The 18,625-nt window shown below is 40.1% G+C and overlaps 1 protein-coding gene and 1 pseudogene across 3 annotated transcripts in view; one reads left to right on the top strand and one right to left on the bottom strand.

The window, feature by feature from the left end:
- Nucleotides 1-18,625, bottom strand: part of COA1 (cytochrome c oxidase assembly factor 1) — a 199,889-nt gene that overhangs the window by 156,921 nt on the left and 24,343 nt on the right. The window contains exon 1 of one of the 3 annotated variants that reach the window (XM_077119350.1): nt 3,075-3,163. The exons of the other annotated variants lie outside the window; for them this stretch is intronic. The gene's annotated coding sequence lies outside the window, so the exon portion shown is untranslated. Of the gene's footprint in view, nt 1-3,074; nt 3,164-18,625 lie in introns of those variants that run through there. 3 annotated transcript variants of the gene reach the window in all.
- On the top strand, nt 4,275-5,252 carry LOC143680956 (DCN1-like protein 1 pseudogene; annotated as a pseudogene).

Genomic DNA, 18,625 nt, shown 5'->3' with positions numbered 1-18,625 from the left:
CTTGTTTCATGAAGCTCCTCGGGAGGCATTTCCCTTCTTCATCTTCAGAAGTTGCTGGCTGGTGGATTCTCTGCTTCTCATGGCTATGCCTTTCTGCTCTGCTGTCTCTGAATATCCCTTTGCTCCAAAATGTTTCCTCTTTTATAGGAATCCAGTAAACTAATCAAGATCCACCTAGAATGGGTGGAGACATGTCTCCACTAATTCAGTTTAACAACCATTCTTGATTGAGTCACCTTTCCAGGGTGATGATCTAATTAGAGTTTCAAACATACAGTACTGAATAGGGATTAGAAAACAGCTGCCTTTACAAAATGGAATTAGGATTAAAACATGGCTTTTCTAGGGTACATACATCCTTTCTAACCAGCACAAGTACTAAAAATGAGAACTTCCATGGAAGACGGCAGAGTAGGGAGTTGGTCACTCCTCCTCCAAAGAGACAGTGGACAGGCAGAACTGTCAGAAACAATGGCTGTGGGACATCAGAGGCCAGGGGAGCACAGTGCAGCATCCATGGAAGAGTGGGATGAAAGACTAAGAAACTACAGTGAAAAACTGTCAAGTAACTCACTCACTGCAGCTTTTAGCATCCTTCCCCTGCTCTCAAGACAAGCAGCCTTAGGTCCAGTCCCTGGTCCATAGGAGAGGGACATGAAAGCCCTCCAGAAGAACGGGGTGGGGGGCGGGGCAGGCACGGATGAATGCAGATCACAACCTTTGGTCTGTGAATTTAGATCACTGCATCCTGCTGTTTTAGCCCTCCCTGGACAGAGGCCGCCATGCATTCTGATCAGGGCAGGGCTGACAGACATTTAAAAACATACTGCCGAGTGGTGTGACGGTGGCTCAGTGGCAGATTTCTCACCTGCCATGCCAGAGACCCAGGTTCTTCCCAGTGCCTGCCCATGCGAAAAAAAAAAAGGAAAAAAAAAAATTCCCTTCTTAAGGCTGCAGCAAAGAGCACTATCTGCTAAGAAGGCGAAAGCCTAGCCTTGGGGAAACAATAAAAAGGTTTTTGGGCATCTTTCCTGACCTTTTTCCCAGGACCCTGTGGAATTTGTCTGCAATCCCTTCAGGGGTCCCAAGCCCTCACGAGGCTGGGAAATACTGACAAACCAAGTGTCAAGGTGTATTAGTCAGGGTTCTCTAGAGAAACAGAACCAATAGGAAATATCTATAAATATGAGATTTTATAAAAGTATCTCATGCAACTGTGGGGATGCACAAGTCCAAACCCCATAAGGCAGGCAGCAAACTAGCAAGTCCAATAATGGTTTTTGATGAATTCTCCAGGAGAGGCTGGCTGGCTGAAGCAGAGATGAAAGTTTTCTCTTCTGACTGCTGAAGTCATTAGCTCTCCCTTAAAAGCCTTCAACTGATTGAATTAAATTCAGTTGATTGGATTCTCTCATTGCAGAAGGCATTCCCCTTAGATGATGGTAAATGTAATCAGTGATAGATACAATCAACTGATTAATGATTTAAGTCCATGAAATGTCCTTGCAGTAACGGTTAGGCCAGTGCTTGCTTGGTCTGGGAACCATCACCTGGCCAAGTTGACACATGAACCTAACCATCACACAAGGAAAAGCCCTTACTACAAAGCCAATTAACAACAAAACCCTAGACAAAAGAGAGAAACTGACTTTCAGGGTAAACTCATCAAGATAATCTGAATACTAGATATTAGCAGAAAATTACAAGACATACCTAAAAAAAGATGTGATCCAGTCAAAGGAACAAATTAAAAAGTCAGAGGAGACACAACTAATCAAAGAAGTTAAAAAAAATTCTCCTGAATCAATTCAAGTAGATGAAGAAAAATATGGCTAAAGAGATAAAAGATATTAAGAAGTCAAGTGAGTGAACATAGAGAACAATTTGAAAGTATGAAAAGGAGCACAAAAAATTTATGGAAATATAAGCCACAATAGAAGGGATTTAAAAAAAATACAATAATGTGTACAACAGCAGATTTGAACAGGCAGAAGAAAGAATCTACAAACTAAAAGACAGAACATCCAAAATTTCACAAATAAAAGAACAGATAGAGAAAAGAACAGAAAAAATCTAGCAGGGTCTCAGGGAATTGAATGATAGAACAATGCATACCAACATATACATCCCCAGGACTAGCAGAAGAGAAGGGAAAAGAAGTAGAAAGAATATTTGAGGAAATAATATTTGACAATTTCCCAATTCTTACGAAAGACATACATATACATGCCCAAGAAGCACAACATACTCCAAACAGAATAAATTCTAATAGACCTACTCCAAGACACATACTGATCAGATTGTCAAAAGCCAAAGATAGATAGAATTCTGAAAGCAGCACAAGAAAAGTGATTTGTCACATACAAGGGAACTGCAATAAGATAAAACGCTGATTGCCTGGCAGAAACCACATTGTGGTGGTTTGAGACTGTTATATACCTATTCCACAAAAGGCCACGTTCTTTTAATCCATTCCTGCAGTGCAGACCTGTTGTGGGTGGGACCTTTCGATTAGGTTGTTTCCATTGAGTTGTGACCTTTTACTGGAGTCTCTTATGAGAGGATAAAAGACAAAAAGTCCAGAGAGCTCAGAGAAGCTGAGAGATGAATTTCAGAGAAACTCACAGAGAAAAAGTCCTGAAGAAGCTAAGAGAGACCCACAGAAGCTGAGAGAGAAAGCCACTGGCACCAGAAGGTAAAAGCAATGAAACACAGGAGTGAAGGACCAGCAGATTCCAGTCATGTGTGCCACCCTTCCATGTAACAGAGGTGTCCTAGATGCCAGCAGCCTTTCTTCAGAGAAGGTATCAAATTCAAAAAGATTGAAATTATACAAAGCATTTTATCTGACCATAATGGAGTGAAGCTGGAAATCAAGAACAGGCAGCAAACTAGAAAATTCACAAATACACGGAGGTTAAACAACACATTCTGAATCAATGGGTCTAAGAAGAAATTGTAAGAGAAATCAGTAAATATCTTGAGACAAATGAAAACAAGAACACACCTATCAAAATAATTGGGATACCGGGATGGCAGTGCTGAGACGGAAATGTATAGCCCTAAAAACCTACCTTAAATAGGAAGAAAGAGGCTTCTAACTAAAGCGGGCGGTGTGGCTACTTCCCACCGCGCAGAGTAGCCGGCATGGTCAGTGCAGCCTTGGAAGGGGTCAGGTCTGCGGCGAGGCGAGGAGCAGACCACCGGCTTAACCCAACGGGCCCGACAAGGAGGAGGAGCCAGCAGGAAGCACCCGCTGCTCCAGGGTTCTCCCTGACATGCTCCGGCTTCTCAGCGGCTGCAGACACTAGCGGGAGCAACAGCAGCGGCTCCGAGGGCTGACGTGTCGTGTGCCAGATGGCCTTTCCCGCTAGCCTTCCGTAGTGTGGCATCGGAGCCCTCCCTGCCCACCAGAGCCTACGAGGCCGCGTAGGGCGGCGCCGGGGTCAGTGATCTTCCTGCTTCTTCCCCCAGCGTCGCTGCTTTGGCTTGCCAGCCAGGTGGGAGACCTTCCTCCTATGGACAGCTAGCGAGGAGATCCTTATTCTCTCCTCCACCAGGGTTAAGAGATTCGGGAGTAGTAGGGTCAGGGAAGGTTAAGTGAACCCCCGCACTCCTGGGATTACTTAATGTCTCCGTTTGGGAGCTAAAGACCATCTCACTGGGGAGCAGGAATGGAAGGGCCCGCCTTGCGTACGTCTTTCCGCAGTGTTACTTGACCCATTTATCGTAGGAATGAAGAGGAGACTAGCAGTAACTCAATGACTATTGAAAGACGAATGGCAATGGAAATATCCCAGGACAAAATCTAGTGATCGTGTGGAGGGATCAAGCGAGTTTCTTAAAAGTATTTGGACAAGCGTTAAAGAGGTGCTTCTTTAAAAAGCACAACAGTCCTTTAAGAGAAATTGAGTTTCCCCATTTTTTGCCAAGATTTTGAATACTGTTCAATGTCTTGTACATTTGCTATAAGATGAGAACTTTATAAAGTATCCAAAAGTGTGAAGGACGATTACCCCAGCCCTGCTGCCCCTGTCTGGACTAGGATACCACCTTTGTACCTGGAGTTACCCTCCTTCCTACACGGGGCTACCTTGAGACTTCCTGGGAAGTTTATCCTTCTCTTTATTTTTAGTGCCTTCAGCTCCCTGTGTTTGGGGGCATTCTTCTTTCCAGACTCATCAAAATACAAACGCTTTGATCTGGGTTTGGATGGTGTGTTGATTCCTCACATAGATGCTGGTAAACCAATTAAAAATGTTGGAGTCTTCCTGATGCACGGACCGGATGAACACAGAGACAGTAGAAGGGATGTGCTGCCCCGGCGCCGGCCCGGGTCTGGTCCCTCCCCCACCACCGGGGACTGCCTGCTCCCACAGACCTGGGCGGTCTCACCAGCCCGTGGAGGAGCCAAGGCCACTGCGTGCATTCGCTGCGGATCTGGAGGAGGAGGGGAGCGACCTGGAGGATACCAACGTGAACATGTTAAATCATGGCAGAAGGATCAAGTCCATCAGTTTATGACCTTCATGCAATCTAGTGAAAGAAAGAATAAAAAAAAAAAAAAAAAAAAACCAGCAGTAAGTTGTCCTCAAAATGACTGTAAGTTAGATGTTGTAACAACTTTTTCCAAAATCCCGAACTCTATATACGAGAGTGTAAAAGAATCATTGGACAGAAAGCAATTAAAACAACCATACAATAAACATAAAGATCCTCAAGAAGAAAATAAAATTGGAACAGATGGTATACAGCAGTTCTGTGATAGCCTGGCACCAGATCCAGCCAGCATTAGTGGCCAAAGCAGCAGCAACGAGCTAGTTTCCCAAACAGGAGCTTATGGACGCATGACAGAATTACGATGTGACAGCACAGAAAAACTAAAGGCTAAGATACCCAAGAGGGAACAAGAATGGAAAAAAAAAAGGACGATTTAAGGATTTTTACCAGTTTATTTTTAATTTTACAAAGAATCCAGGACAAAAAGGAATGCATCTAAAAATGGCCTTTGCCTACTGGAATTTAGTGCTCAATGGAAGATTTAAATTCTTAGACTTATGGAATAAATTTTTGTTGAAACATCATAAATGATCAATAGCAAAATATACTCGGAATCTTCTTTTAGACTTCAGTACAATGATTGCAGAGACATGTCTAATTATGATGAAGAAACAGCAAGGCCTGGTCTTATTGATGGCTTTGTGGAATCTGCATATGCTCAAACTGGTGGGGGACAAAGCACATCAGTGTAGCACTAAAAGAACTGTCTAGAATGTACACAGTCTTTATAATAAGCACAATGGAGAACTGCACAATTTCTTCTGCCTAGACTGAACTGAAGAGCAATCCTCACCATTTAGGCTAAGGGTTGAGACGTAAATTTTAATGATACATCTTGGACCATGTGGATTTCATTCTTCTAACTGTGGTTTGGGTTTATCTTCTAGTCTGAACTGCTCTAAGCATTTCTAATTCCAACACTGTGGAGTCCATTTTATATATGTGGATCATCCTAGTTTGTTCTCCCATAAGTCTTAGAAGCTTATGGTGATTTTTTTTAAGTTCCCATTCTCACATAAAGCACAATGCTGTCTTTATCAGAAAATGGTTTGGCATAAGAAACATATGAAAATCACAAACAATTTATTAAAAAATCTTAAATATATGCTAGTGCTAGTTGCAAAGACTATGATGATAGCACTTGTAATGAGAGTGACATATTTACGTGTACCAGATCTGAGATGGTGTTTTGTTTTGGAGGAATTTTTTTCCTGGCAAATCGCTTGTATTGTTGATATGAAAATAACCAATGTAAAAAATTGTGAGGAAAATTTAGTGCCTGTCTGAAAAGTTTATTGTGCTCTGACCCTTGATTTCAAAAAAGTTCTACAGAATTAGTCTTCACTTACTTTACCCATGTTTATATATATAGCTCTACTGGGAGCTTTTATTTAGAAAATGCCTGCATAATAGTAGATGTCATTCCTTTCTACATTATGTATCACATAATTAGATTTCATTATGATTTTGAAATGCTTCTATGCCTGTCAAATAATTTAAGCTATTTAATTTGTTTTGAATGTTTTAGATTGCTACATAATACAATATTCAGATTTAGGCATGATGGTTTATCTTTTTTTGGGGGGTGGGGGACATCGCCCTATGAGAAACAAATGAAATTCCCTTAATTTATAGGAAGACAGTAGGAATTAAATATTGGAAATGGTTATGATGACCCATAAAGTTCAATCTTTATAATATAGGTACTGCTCTTTCAGACAAAAAAAAAAGGGGGTGGGGTGGGGGGAAGAAAGAGCTAAAATCAAAGACCTAACTGTATGCCTGGTAGGCCTAGAAAAGAACAGCAAACTAACCCAAAGAAAGCAAAAGGAAAGAAACAACAAAGCTTAGAGCAGAAATAAATGAATTGAGAATAAAAAAAAATAGAGAGAACTAACAAAACTGGAAGTTAGTTCTTTGAGATGATTAATAAAATTGACAAACACTTAGTAGACTGGCAAAGAAAAAAAGACAGAAGATGCAAATAAATAAAATAAGAAATGAGATGGGGCTGGGGTGGGGGCGGGGGGGCATTACCACTAACCCCATAGAAATAAAAAGGATACTATGAACAAATATATGCCAATAAATTAGGGAACTTAGGTGAATTGGAAAAATTCCTAGAAACACATGAACAACTTACACTGACTTTAGAAATAGAGGATCTCGACAGATCAATTACAAGTAAAGAGATTGAATCAGTCATCAAACACCTACCAACAAAGAAAAGCCCAGGACCAGATAGCTTTACAAGTGAATTCTACCAAACATTCCAAGAAGAATTATACAAATACTGCTCAAACTGTTGAAAAAATCTGAACAGGAGGGATCACTAACTCATTCTAGGAGACCAACATTACCCTCATACCAAAGCCAGATAAATACATTACAAGAAAAGAAAATTTCAGACCAATCTCTCAGTGAATATAGATGTAAAAATCCTCAACAAACATTAGGAACTCCCGGGAAGATGGCTGAATAAACTAACTTGAGCTTAGCCCTGCTCCATGGAAAATTTAGAGAAGGGACAGGAGGGAGACTGAGGTGGCAATTCGGGAGTGCGGCTGACCTGGGAGAGCCATCTGCACCACATGCGGCAGCTCTGGTTGCAGAGGCCAAGTAACTAGGAGGCAGAAAGCTGGAGGCTGGCGTGGAGGCACAAAGCCCGCAGGAGTGCACCAACAGGAACCTGGGACTAGAAAGTAAGCCAGGCCATGTTCCTTGGGCGTGGTACCCTCACCAGCTCAGTCCCATAACCAGAGACTCACCCTACACCCCACGCACCTGAACCCCATCACCCTCTCCCATTCCCTGCGCTCTAGGTGCCCCCACCCTACCAGCCCCCAGTGCATGTACCTGCCTCACACCCCCAACCCAAGTGCAGTCCAACCCACCTCTCCTGCACACTTCCTGAGCACTACCTCCCCCTCCCTGTTTCCTGCAACCTGTAGCTAGCGCACAAAGGCTGCAGGCACTAACCTCTATACCTAGGCTACACCTACCCTGCCCCCCATATTGTCACACAGCTTCACTCTGCCCCACGTGAGCTCTGCACATCTATTTATGGATCCGTTTATGCACATAAACTCCTAGGTCCACGCATGCACATCATTCACCTCTGGGAACCACACTTTACAGCAGTCCTAGAACCTCGCATGCGCATCACCCTCAGCCATGCTTCCCAACCCTGAGAAAGTGTTGACTTCCACAGCCAGGTCACATCTGCCCCCAATACACAAAGGCATAATGCCGACCTGCTGCCACAGCTCTACACATGTGCACAAAGAGCCCCGTGCCTTAGACCAGCGCACACCAGGCTTACGCCCCCAGACTGGTGCACCCACACAGCTACATCTTTCCTGACCACTGGGCGCCCAAGTTCACAAGCATCAGCATAACATCCCCAACCTGCACCTACACCTGCCCTGAAACAAATCACTGCACTTAGTGCCCCACCCCCCACCTTGTTCCCTGCTGTACAACCATCCCACAAACACAAGGTCTTAGACTACTGAAAGAAATCAACTCCCAAAGTAAATCAATCAAGATATTTACATGCCACGAAGACAGCAGAAGATCACTAAGCATATCACAATGCAGACAGATATAGCCCTGCCTGATGACCAAGTTAAAACATCAGAGGAGACACAGACGCAGGAACAACTAATCAAAGATGTTCATACAACTCTACTTAATAAAATAAGTGGGACAGCAAATGACATAAAGGAGATCAAGAAGACAGTAGAAAAGCATAAAGAGGAAACTGAAAGAATAAATAGAAAATAGCATATATCACAGAGATTAAAGACTCTGTTAACCAAATAAAAAACATACTATATATATTTACATATTTGTAGAGAAAGAAGAAAGAATACGTGATACAGAGGACAGGGTAATTGACTTCAAAGACTCAAAACAGCAAATGGCAAAAAAAAAAAAAAAAAAAAGATTGAAAAAATTGAATGGGAATGCAAGGAAATGATAGACAAAACAAAGCACAGAAATATAAGAATCACTGGTGTCCCAGAAGGAGAAGAGAGGAGTAAAGGGCTAGGAATTGGGAAAACTTCCCAATTCTCATGAAGGACATAAATATACAAGTCAAAGAAGCCCAAACAGAATAAATCTAAATAGGCCTTCCCCAAGGCACATGCTAATCAGTCTGTCAAATGTTGAAGAGAAGCAGAAAATCCTGAAAGGAGCAAGAGGAAAACAATCTACTACATAGAAGGGAAACCAAATAAGACTGAGTTCGGACTACTCAACTAGCACCCTGGAGGGGAGAAGGCAGTGGTGTGATATATTCAAGATCCTGAAAGAGAAAGACTTCCAGCCAAGAATTCTGTACCCAGTCAAATAGTCCTTCAAAACTGAGGGACAGATTAAAGTTTTCACAGACAAAGAAGTCCTGAAAGAATGTGTCAAAAAGAGACCAACCCTACAAGAAATATTAAAAGGAGTTTTGCCAGCTGCAAAAAAAAAAAAAAAGACAGGAGAGGGAGGTCTAGTGGAGGGCACAGAATTGAAGAGTACCACTAAGGATGATTTAAAGAATACAAAGAGAAAGAGAGAAAAGAACATATAGATCTGACAAATAAAATTAAAAAGATAAGATGGTGGAATCAAGAAATGCATTTTCAGTAATACCTTTGAATGTTAATGGGCTAAATTTACCAATTAAAAGATGCAGATTGGCAGCATGGATTAAGAAACATAATCCACCTAAATGCTGTTTATAAGAGACTCTCTTAGATACAAGGATACAAATAGATTGAAAGTGAAGGGATGGAAAAAGATTTTCCACACAAGTTGAAACAAAAGAAAGCAGGAGTAGCTACACTAATATGGACAAAATGGACTTTAAATGTAAAGACATCAGAAGAGACAAAGAAGGACACTATATACTAATTAAAGGGCCAATTCACCAAGAATATATAACAATCATAAATGTTTATGCTCCCAGTGAAGGAGCCCCAAAGTATATGAGATGGCAAAACTAAAGGGAGCAATAAATGTTTCAACAATAATAGTAGGAGACTTCAATACATCACTCTCATCTACACATAGAACATAAGACAGAAGATCAACAAGAAAAAAGAGAAGGGGCGGGCCTCGGTGGCTCAGCAGGCAAGAATGCTCACCTGCCATGCCAGAGGACCCGGGTTCGATTCCCGGTGCCTGCCCACGTAAAAAAAAAGAGAGAGAAAACAGAGAAGTTAAATAGCTTGATAAATAAATTAGACATAATAGACATATATAGATCACTGCACCCCAAAGCGCAAGGTTACACATTCCTCTCGAGTGCTTATGGAACATTCTCCAGGATAGATCATATGCTGGAGCACAAAACAGGTCTTTATAAATATAAAAATATTGTAATTACTCAAAGCACTTTCTCTGATCACAGTGGGATGAAGTTGGGTCTCAATAACCACCAAAGAATGAGAACATTCACTAATATATGGAGATTAAATAACACACTTTTAAACAACCAGTGGGTCAAAGAAGAAATCACAGAGAAATCAGTAGCTATCTGGAGTTGAATGAAAATGAGAATATAAATTATCAGAACTTATGGGATGTGGCAAAGGCTATGCTAAGAAGGAAATTTATTGCCCTAAATGCCTATATTAAAAAACAAGAAGGAGCAAAAATCAAGAATTTAATAGCAAACCTGGAGGAATTTTTTTAGAAATAACAGCAAACTAACCCCAAAGCAAATAGAAGAGAAATAACAAAGATTAAAGCAGAGATAAATGAATGGGAGAACAAAAGAACTAAAAGCATTTGACAAAATTCAGCATCCTTTTCTGATAGAAACACTCCAAAAGATAGGAATAAAAGGTAACTACCGCAATATGATAAAGGGAATATACAATAAAACGATAGCTAGCATCATACTCAATGGACAGAGACTGAAAGCTTTCCCCCTGAGGTCAGGAACAAGACAAGGATGCCCACTATCACCACTATTATTCAACACTGTGCTAGAAGTTCTAGCTAGAGCAATCAGGCAGGACAAAGAAATAAAAGGCATCAAATTGGAAAGGAAGAAGTAAAACTCTCATTATTTGCAGATGACATAATACTAGGAAGATCCTGAGAAATCTACAGCAAAGTTACGTGAGCTAATAAACAAATTCAGCAAGTTGGCAGGATATAAAATTAATGTACAAAAATCAGTAACATTTCTATACATAAGCAATGACCTAGGCGAGAAGTCAGTCAAGGAAAAAATTCCATTCAAAATAGCTACTAAAAAAATCAAATACTTAGGAATGAACTTAACTAGGAACGTGAAGGACTTGTACACAGAAAACTACATAACAGTGCTACAAGAAATCAAAGGAGAACTTAATAGGTGGAAAGATATTCTCTGCTCATGGATAGGAAGGCTAAATATACTTAAGATGTCAATTCTACCCAAACTGATCTATAGATTCAACACAGTACCAATCAAAATTCCAACAACCTACTTTGAAGAGTTGGAAAATCTAACTATCAAATTCATATGGAAGGGAAAGAGACCCTGAATAGCTAAAAGCATCCTAAAAAACAAGAACAAAGTGGGAGGATTTACACTCTCTGACTTTAAAACCTATTATAAAGCCACAGTGGTCAAAACAGCATGGTACTGACACAAAGACAGAAGCATTGACCAATGGAATCGAATTGAGAGTGCAGAAATAGACCACCAAATCTATGGTCAACTGATTTTTGACAAGACCCCCAAATCCTCTGAACAGGGACAAAATAGTCTTTTCAACAATTGGGCATGGAAGAACTGGATATCAATAGCCAAGAGAATGAAAGAGGACCCCTATCTTACACCCTACACAAAAATTAACTCAAAATGGATCAAACACTTAAATATAAGAACTAGCACCATAAAGCTTCTAGAAGAAAATGTAGGGAAACATCTTCAAGACCAAGTAATAGGAGGTAGCTTCCTAAACTTTACACCCAAAGCACAAGCAACAAAAGAAAAAATAGATAACTGGTGTGGTAGTTAGATTCAGTTGTCAACTTGACCAGGTGAAGGCACCTACTTCTATTGCTGTGGACATGAGCCAATGGTACATGAACCTCATCTGTTGCTGATTACATCTGCAGTCGGTTAGGAGGCTTGCCTGCTGCAATGAATGACGTTTGACTTATTTGGCTGGGGCTTAAATGAGAGAGCGCAATGTAACACAGCCCAAGCAGCTTGACATACCTGATCTCAGCACTCGCAGCTCAGCCCAGGAGATGCAGAAAGGAATCATCCTGTGAAAAGTTGTTGGAACCCAGAGGTCTGGAGAGAAGGCCAGCAGAGATTACCCTGAGCCTTCCCACATAAGAAAGAACCTCAGATGAAAGTTAACTGCTTTTCCTCTGAAGAACTAATGAAATAAATCCCCTTTTATTAAAAGCCAATCCATCTCTGGTGTGTTGCATTCTGGCCGTTAGCAAACTAGAACTAGGAACTCCTCAAAATCAAATGCTTCTGCACCTCCAAAGACTTTGTCAAAAAGGTGAAGAGGCAGCCAACTCAATAGGAGAAAATATTTGGAAGTCACATATTGGACAAAGGTTTGATTTTCAGTATGTACAAAGAAATCATCAACTCAACAACAAAAGCACAAACAGCCCAGTTATAAAATGGGCTAAAGATATGAACAGGCATTTTCCTGAAGAACAAATACAGATGGCTAAAAAGCACATGAAGAGATGCTCATTTCATTGGCTATAAGGGAAATGCAGATCAAGACTACAATGAGATACAACCTCACACCTATAAGAATGGCTGCTATTAAACAAACAGGAAACTATAAATGTTGAAGAGGATGTGCAGAAACTGGGACACTTATGCACTGCTGGTGGGAAGGTATAATGGTGCGGCCACTATGGAAGACTGTTTGGTGGTTCCTTAGGATACTAAATATCGAGTTGCCCTCTGACCCAGCAATAGTGTTACTTGCTGTATATCCAGAAGAGCTGAAAGCAATGACACAAACATTTGCACACCAATGTGCATAGCATTATTCACAATTGCCAAAAGATGGAAACAAACCAAATGCCCATCAACAGATAAGTGGATCAACAAAATGTGGTACAGACATACAATGGAATATTATGACTGTAAGAAAAATGATGTGCTGAAGCACATGACAAGATGGATGAGCCTTGAGAACCTAATGCTGAGTGAAATTAGCCAGACACAAAAGGATAGATACTGTATGATTCCACTTTTACAACCAGCATAAAGTAATAATCAGAGGTTTATAATACAGAATATAGGGGACTTTGAGATACACAGAAACTAGAGATGGGTGAACCGTTAGCTAATGAAGTTGAACTCCAGTGTAAGGGAAGAGATAGGAGTGAAGGTGATTCTCTAGTGGGTCTAGAAGTAATCTTACCATATTGAAGATGAACAAGATTGAAAGGGGTTGTATAGACCTACATGTCCCACTTATTCACACTAGAAATATGAATTAGTTCTCGTAAGAATTACTTCAAAGATATGATTCTTGTATAAAGAGTGTTTAAATCCAGGGTACAGGAGGAAAACTGCTATTGCATGCTATGAGCTATGTTCAAAAGGAAACCATCGGCACTACCACAGCAACAACAGAGGTAAATAATGGGGTGAGGAACAAGAATTAAGAGGAGGTTTAGATTTCCTATTTGGCAAGGGTGTGTTTATTGGTTTTCTTTCTCTTGGGAACAATGAAATTTTTAAAATTGAGAATATGGATGGACTGTGGACTTCAGGCCTTCTACATGATGCACAGTGAATGCAAGTAGCTGAAGGATGCACTGACAGAGAAGTAGATTGGAGAACAATGGTGTATACTTATGAATGAAGGTTGTGCTACTACAAAAAGGAACAAAGTCATGAGGCATGCAACGATGTGAATGAATATGTGGGACATTTGGTGAGACAAAATAAGCCAGAAACAAAAGAACAACAATGGAATGGTCACCTTTAGAAAGTGCTTATAAGAAAACAGAGACCTAGATTATAAGCTTTTAGAGCAGACACATTAAGTCCGGAGTAGTGATTATTATTTCTGGATTTTGAGAGGCTGTGTTATATATATAACCTGATATTTAGAGATAAGAATAAAGCTGAACAGGTTGGGGTTAAAGTAATTGAGAACATAGAAGTAAGGAAGACAGTGTCTATATTTTAGAACCATACATACTCTTTGAGACCAATGGAAGAAAGGTTCATTTGGTCTGGAATTGAAATTTTTGTAGTGCATAATCTAATTCAACCTATCTGTATTGCTCCTTTGAACAACTGAAACACAGGGAGCTCAGAAGAAGAAAGAGGTTCTTTAATGCTGTATAGATTATTGTAATGCCTGGAAACATCCTAAAGTATATTAAGCCAATAATCAAAAAGTATTGGCAAAGTTCCCTGGGGGTGGGGTGGGGGGAGAAAGAATATGGAACTATTAAAGGTTACCATCAGGGAATCCCCTGATACTGTGTCAAATTTTAGGGACACCCAAATCAATAGGCCATGCCCTCAATCATGAGGCTTACTCTTGTGAAGCTTATGTAGGTAGCAGAGAAGCTTAGACTACCTATAGGTGCCTAAGGGTTACTTCTGGTGGACCTCTGTTGCTGCTCAGACAGATGTGGCCTCACTCTAAGCCCAGCTATGCTAGTGAAATCATTGCCCTCCCCCTTATGTGGGGCCTAATACCCAGGGGTGAAATCATGGCAATGTGGGAGATGACTCCCAGGGATGAATCCAGACCTGGCACCGTGGGATCAACAATTCCATCCTGACCAAAAGAGGGAAAAGAAGTGTAATTAATAAAGTATCAGTGGCAGAGTTCAAATAGTCGAGAGGCTACTCTGGAGGTTGCTCTATGCAAGCTTCGGTTAGACCTTGCTACCTATCATAACCTGCCAACCCCAACCATTTACAACCATTCCAGCCAACCCTAAAGAGCACCTAGGGCAATATATAAGATTCCACAAGGGTTTCATGCATTAGAATAACTTTCCAGAAACCTACAATTTCCATATGTGTCCCTGGTCCAGATAAGTCCTGAAACCTAGCCCAGCCTCTCCAGAATATCAGATAGCTCCATTTCCCTACCCCGTATTAGTGACAGACCCTTCGAATATCAAAAATTTATAATTGCTATAGCCCAAACAACCCTTAAAAGAGGTAGGAAAGATCAAAGGTGATGGTGGAAAAAAAAAAATTACAAGAAAGGTGATGGTGGAGTTATACAGAGAAGATAGGATTTAACAAATGAATTTGAATGCTGAATCACTAAATTGATATCACTTTTAGTCTCCAGTATTTTAGAGCACCTAGAATTAAAAACCTAAAATTGTGAAATTGTAACCCATGTGTGGTAGTTAGTTCAGGTGTCAACCTGGCTATGAAGGTGCCTAGTTCTACTGCTGTGGACATAAGCCAATGGTATGTGAACCCCATCTGTTGCTGATTACATCTGTAGTCGCCTAGGAGGCATGCCTGCTGCAATGAATGATGTTTGATTTAATTGGCTGGTGCTTAAATGAGAGACTCAATGTAGCACAGCCCAAGCAGCTAGCATACCTCATCTCAGCACTCGCAGCTCAGCCCAGGCCTTAGGAGATGCAGAAAGGAATCACCCCAGGGAAATTTGTGGGAACCCAGAGACCTGGAGAGAAGGCCAGCAGAGATCACCCTGTGCCTTCCCACGTAAGAAAGAACCTCAGTTGAAAGTTAGCTGCCTTTCCTCTGAAGAACTATACGTCAAGCTAAATAAATCCCCTCTTATTGAAACTCAATCTGTCTCTGCTGTGTGGCATTCCAACAGCTAGCAAACTAGAACACCACATCAAAGTCTAAAATATGTTCTGCAACTAATTGTGGTGCTATGCTTTGAAATCTATAGCTTTTTTGTATATATGTTATTTTTCACAAAAAAGGGAAATAAAAGTAGATTATGATGATAAAAAAAATTAACTTCTCTAGCCTTCTATATTCTGGAGCAGCTAGAAGGAAAAATATGAGAGGATCATATGGTAGTCCATAACAAACTCTGGGATCTGTCCTGTAACTACTTGTTGAAGAGTGCTTTGAAAACTATTGCTTTTTTATTTCTTTGCTTTGTATATATGTTATGCTGTACAATTAAAAAACAGTTCAAAGAAAATCCTCAACAAAATACTTGCAAATCGAATCCAAAAGCACATTAAAATAATTATATACTATGATCAAGTGGGTTTTATCCCAGATATGCAAGGGTGGTTCAGCAGAAGAAAATCAATTAATATAATACATCACATTAATAAATCAAAGGGGGAAAGAAACACATGATCATCTGTATTGACACAGAAAAGACATTTGAAAAAATCCAGCATCCTTTCTTGATAATAACACTTCACAAGGCAGAAATCAAAGGAAACTCCCCCAACATGATAAAGGGTAACATGAAAAACCCACACCTAACATCGTACTCTATAGTGAAAGACTGAAAGCCTTCCCTCTAATTTGTGGAACAAGACAAGGATGCCCACTGTCACCATTGTTATTCAACATTGTGCAGGAAGTTCTACCGAGAGCAGCTATGCAAAAAAAAAAGAAAAAAGAAATAAAAGGCATTCAATTTCGAAAGGAAGAAGTAAAATTTTCACTGTTTGCAGATCACATGATCCTATATGTAAAAAGTCTACAGCAAAGCTACTAGAGCTAACAAAGGAGATTAGCAAAGTGGAAAGTTACAAGATCAACAGGCAAAAACCAGTGGTGTTTCTATACTCTACTAATGAACAATCTGAAATGGAAATCAAGAAAAAAATTCCATTTACAAATTGCAACCAAAATAACCAAATTCTAGGAATAAATTTAACTAAGATATAAAGGAACTATACTCAGAAAACGACAAAAAAAAATTAAAAGAAATCAAAGAAGGGGCGGGCAAGGTGGCTCAGTGGCAGAATTCTTGCCTGCCATGACGGAGACCCAGGTTCGATTTCTGGAGCCTGCCTATGCCACAAAAAAAAAAAAAAAAAAAAAAAAAAAAATCAAAGAAGACCTAAATAAATGGGAGGACATTCCGTGTATGTGGATTGGAAGACTAAGTACTGTTAAAATGTTAATTATATACTGTAATGTAATTTACAAATCTGAGTGTGAGTATGGTTGAAAGAGAAAGGCTTGTTCATGTATGTCACCAGAAGGAAAGCTATAGGATAAAAACTGGGACTGTGTAACTTAGTGAAACCTAGGATGGACAATGATGGGCATTAATTGTACAAATATAAGAAAGTACTTACATGAGCTAGAACAAATATCATCACTATTACAAGATGTTAATAATAGGGTGGTAGATAGGAAAAAACAATTAATGCAAACTAAGGTCTATCGTTAACAGTAGCATTGTAATATTCTTTCATTAATGGCAACAAAGGCACACCAAAGCTAAATGTCAATAATAGGAGTATAGAAGGGGAACGGTTTTTTTTTTTAGAATAAATGAGAATTTCTCATATTGACAGAGGTGGTGAACACATTACTATGTGATTATAGCAAGAGTTAGTGATTATACACTTAGGATGTATTGTATCATGTGTGAATAAAACTTCAAAAAATTTTTTTTAATTTAAAAGATATCAATTCTACCCAAATTGATTTACAGAATCAATGAAATCCCAATCAAATTCCAACAGCCTACTTTGCAGAAATGGAAAAGCCAACTGTCAAATTTATCTGGAAGGAAAGAGCACTGAATAACCAAAACATCTACAAAAATAAGCATGGGGCAGAGCAACAGCGGCTCAGTGGCAGAGTTCTCGCCTGCTATGCCAGAAACCTGGGTTCAATTCCTGGAGCCTGCCCATGCAAAAAAAAAAAAACGCATGAAGTTGGAGAACTTACTTTCAGACTCCAAACTATATTATAAAGCTACAGTGGTCAAAACAGCATAGTAGTGGCATAAAAACAGACATACTGACCAATGGAATTGAATTCAGAGTTCAGAAATAAACTCTCAGATCTATGGTCAAATGACTTTTTAAAAATATTTTTATTGATAAATCTTTACACACATATAGTCCACATATGGTTTACATTCACTGGCTCACAACATCACCACATAGTTGTATATTCATCACCATGATCATTTAGAACATTTGCATCACTCCAGAAAAATAAATTAAAAGGGGAAAAAAACCCTCATACTTACCATATCCTTTACCACTCCCTCTCATTGACCACTAATATTTCAATCTACCCAATTTACCAGAATGGGAATGAGGGCTTATAATTCTGTATGGGTTAATGTAACACCCAGATATATCCCTGAGTAAGTTGGGCAGATAATTAAACAGTATTGGCAAAGTCCCTTGAGGGAATGGAGAAAAAACGTGAACTATTAAATTTTCCCACTGGGGAAACTCCTGATACTGTCTCAAACATTAAAAACTCTTAAGTCAATAGGCCAAGCCCTTGATCTTGAGGCTTGTTCTTGTGAAGCTTATTTATGTAGTAGAGAAGCTTAGCCTACCAATAGTTACGCCTGAGAGTTACTTCCAGAGGACCTCTTTTGGTGCTCAGATATGGCCTCTCTCTCTCTAAGCCCAACTCTGCAAGGAAGTTCATTACCCTTCTTCCTATGTGGGACATGAGATCCAGGAGTTAAAGTCTACTTGGTAACATGGGACATCACCCCCAGGGATAAGCCTGCCCTGGCACCATGGGAATGACAATGCCCTCCAGACCAAAAAGGGGAAAAGAAATGTAACCTAATAAGGTATCAGTGGCTAACAGATTTCAAATAGAGTTGTGAGGCTATTCTGGAGCTACTGTTATGCAGCCTTCAGCTAGATATTGCTAATTGCCATGGTCTGCCAAATTCCAACCAGCACTATTCCTGTTAACCCTAAAGAATGTTTAGGGCTCTGAGATTCTATAAAAGGTTCATGCACTAAGATTACTTTCCAGGAATCTACTACCTCCAGAAGGTTCCTAAAACAAGTAAGTCCTGAAAACCACAGGGGCCAGCCTCTCCAAGAACAACAACCAGTTTCATCCCCCTATCCCTTACTGTCAACACCTCTTTCC

This window comes from Tamandua tetradactyla, chromosome 1 (assembly GCF_023851605.1).
Source record: "Tamandua tetradactyla isolate mTamTet1 chromosome 1, mTamTet1.pri, whole genome shotgun sequence".
In the NCBI taxonomy this organism is placed as follows: Eukaryota; Metazoa; Chordata; class Mammalia; order Pilosa; family Myrmecophagidae; genus Tamandua; species Tamandua tetradactyla.
Note: the sequence above shows the minus strand (reverse complement) of the source record. Positions and strands in the feature narration are given on the sequence as shown.